Source organism: Apium graveolens, chromosome 3 (genome assembly GCF_009905375.1).
Source record: "Apium graveolens cultivar Ventura chromosome 3, ASM990537v1, whole genome shotgun sequence".
Lineage (NCBI taxonomy): Eukaryota > Viridiplantae > Streptophyta > Magnoliopsida > Apiales > Apiaceae > Apium > Apium graveolens.
This window is the reverse complement of record NC_133649.1, coordinates 261584980-261588357: the sequence shown is the minus strand read 5'-3', so window position 1 is coordinate 261588357 and position 3378 is coordinate 261584980. Positions and strand designations below refer to the sequence as shown.

General features: G+C 31.9%; 1 long non-coding RNA gene across 4 annotated transcripts; it reads right to left on the bottom strand.

Annotated features, from left to right (window-relative positions):
* Nucleotides 1-305: 305 nt before the first annotated feature.
* LOC141711044 (uncharacterized) lies at nt 306-3129 on the bottom strand. 4 transcript variants are annotated; one of them, XR_012571198.1, is made up of 5 exons: nt 3025-3129; nt 2572-2656; nt 1565-1659; nt 1186-1260; nt 306-611 (listed from the first exon to the last, which is right to left on the bottom strand). It is a non-coding gene; the product is annotated as an uncharacterized LOC141711044 (long non-coding RNA). The 4 variants fall into 4 exon arrangements; XR_012571199.1 differs by lacking the exons at nt 2572-2656; nt 3025-3129 and adding an exon at nt 1814-2216; XR_012571200.1 differs by lacking the exons at nt 2572-2656; nt 3025-3129 and adding an exon at nt 1832-2216.
* Nucleotides 3130-3378: the final 249 nt, after the last annotated feature.

Here is a 3378-nt window from a genome sequence, read left to right as displayed (position 1 = left end):
GTAGAATAATAATTATATTTAATTATAATAAAACGTTTAACAATTGAAATTTAAAAAAATGATTTCAATTGATTCTACTGTGAAATAATTTGGGATAAGTGTGGTTTTATTGTGATTCTACTACAGAACCACTTTAAATTATTTTATCAAATTTCAATGACTTTTTAAATAAAAAACATGTGCAACTTTATTTTTAATTTGGTAATTAAAATTTGTAACTATATATGATGAAAAATGATAAAAAAATTGTGTATTTACGTATTTTAAATAATAGTTCTCAACAGACTTGTAGAGAGCCCTTCATGGATTGCCACCCTACATATATATTATATTTCTTGTAGTATACTAGTACAAAATACACTTAAGTATTTCAACAACCTACAAATACAAAAGTTTCGCTACATGACCAATTATAAAAACAACAGAACAACATGAGTTAATTTCCACTTATATGGAACACCACAACAGCCAACACTAGACATGAGACTACTAAACATCTACGTCAAGTAATTCTTTCTCTTCTCCAGACACAAAATTCTTCCATAGAGATTGTTGAGCATGGAAGAAGCATCGTCTTGGATTAACTGAAGAAGCATATTCTTCGCAACCCCCTATATTCAAATAAGAAATCATATCACCTAAAAAGCATCACCTGAGTAAAGGCTTGAGAAAAAAAGAGAAGGCATCTAAATTCTGGTTGAAAACCAGAAAAATGATACATTTACAGTCAACAGAAGGCTTTGTCTTATGCAATCAATTGTTGATAATACTGTATTTAATGAATCGTCAATGAGAGCTTATAACAGACAGTATTAATAGGTAAAATAAAAGTTATCTAACTAGAAGTAGGTCAAAAAGTGAAACATTTAAATTATTACATAAAACTTACCTTATAATTCACACTAACCAAATGATGTATATGCATACCAGGAAAATAATACTTATCTTTCAATGCAAATTGGATATCTAATAGATATATACATCCAGTTAAGTCTTGGTCAGTAGAATACCTATCCATGGTTTTTCTTATTTTTCTAAATTTTAAAAACTAGTGATAGGGTTAAATTTTGATCAGAGAAGTTTTGTTGGCAAAAACCAATCAAGTGCCATACACTATATAATTATAATAGGTCTTTTGTGGTATTATAATAGAGTAACAAGAGTTTGATTAAAAATAAAAGGCACCTGATAAGCTGCCTACAGTTGGGACATCTTTTTCCACACTTATTAGCAGTAGACTGCAGACCTTTCTTGCAAAACCTGAACATATAGAATTCAGTTTAGAAAAAGTTAAAGTGTTCCCCTTCGGTGGCCAAATCAAAACCAAACGGTATATTAACAACATGCTTTAAAATAAGGAAAATATTGAAAGGAAACATTTTAAATCAACAATAATTTATACATAATTTCTAATTTCTAAATAACATATAAGCATATAATTATTCCTGTTTGATTTAGGGTCAGACACCCACCATACTGAAATTGAACAGGATTTATATATGGTGTAGTTTGCATTTATTTACAGTTTAAACCATTGGATGACCACTCATTGCCAAAATTATACCTGCACAAATCTTCTTCCGCGGGTTAGTCCAGTAAGGGCACCATTGGCCTCATTTCTATACAGAACACCAAACTCGGCTAAACGGAGAGGAAGCTCTGTAGTGTGCAACAAACAGTAGAGAAAATTTTAAGTAGAGTAATTGTAAGTGGGAAATCTGAGAGTGATATCAATATCTACTGATATATATTGATAAAACAACTTAATTTATTGATATATATTTAGCTATGCTAGTCAAGGACAAGGAGTCACCAAAGTTTGAGTACTAACAGCAACTCCAAGAAGCTCTCTATACATGCTCCTTGGTCAAATTTTGAGGAGATTGAAGGAGAAAGAGTCTCCAACACACTCCTAATTCATCTTCAAATCTTTAGGAGCTCTATATCTCTCCTCAATATTGAGGAGTGTTTATTCCTTCCTCATTCAATTTAATATTCATAAGTATTAATTTCCCTCTCAATCCATCATTTCCCTCCCTTTCTGTATGACAAAGCAGATGCCTTATCTTCTCTTTTATGGGTTTCATATTTTCCAGAAGCTAGAGAACCGTCATTTGGTTTTTGTTGTGTTTGAAGTTTGATCAGTTGTATCTCTTCTTATGGGTCTTTTTTGTTTATAATGAATGTGCAGCTCGTTTGACTTAACAACAGGTGGATCAAAGTGCTCTGCATTATTTTGTCAATTGGTTGATATTTGCAATTGTTAATTGTTTTGTAAAGAATTCAGGATCTTTTTATATATGTATGACTATGTATTATAGAAAATAATATAAAAAATAGATGAGGATTGAATTTGAGGAGAGTTGTTGGAGTGAAAAAATAATTTTATATTTTAAGTAGTTAAGAGCCATTTTAATAATATTATTTACGAGGAGGATGCAAAATAATTTTTGGAGTTGCTCTAAACAAACACATGAATGGCACATCAAATCAGCTATGCAATCATAATTTGTAAAGCAGTATAATGAATATAATAATAATCTAATGTATCTGTAGAAAAAAATAACTCACCCCTGTATGAACGAGGTTTTTGATTGTATACAAGACAATGTCCCGGGCAATTCATCGGCTTGAGCCCAAATTGTTTTCCATTGATCTGCAGACATTCAGGATTAAATTTTATAGGGAACACAATATAATTTTTAGAAGAGAACCCTGTACTTCCAGAGTATGGTGCCCTATAACATATCTAAGCAATCGCGAAGACATTCATGTAGGAATGTGTCCTGTTTCATGCTCCAGATCTGCAACAAGTTTCATATGAGTCCAAACTCGAACTATCATTTACCAGTAAGACGGTGGCTTAAGATACTTACCTTTACAGTAAAAAGACTAGGTACAAGATTGAAAGCAAATGGATCTACAGTCGCAACAAGAGATGATGAGTTGGAACATAAATTGTTGGGAACCACGGACTTAGGGTGTTACTACGTTTTACGATACAGATTAAGAAAAGAGGATTACCTTGTTAATGGTTGATTCCACGCTCTTCTATTGTATTCCCAAATTCCCTTGAGCGAAGTGTGGCCTCCGTCTTCTCAAGTTATCCTCTCTTCTTGCTCCTTGGTGGCTACAATATGTTTTCACACAATTCCAAGCAAGAAGAGAATAAGAATATATATAGGCTACAATAGGGACCATGGATAATTAGGTTGGACCTTCTAATTACATCTTGAGCCTAGCCCAATGTAATTAAATATTAATTCAATCCACTAAAGAATTAATATTTGCACTACCTTTCCTAATACCGTAATTTAATTAATTCGGTTCCAATATTATTTGCTTATTAAATTCCCCATGTTTAAAATATCGTATGTC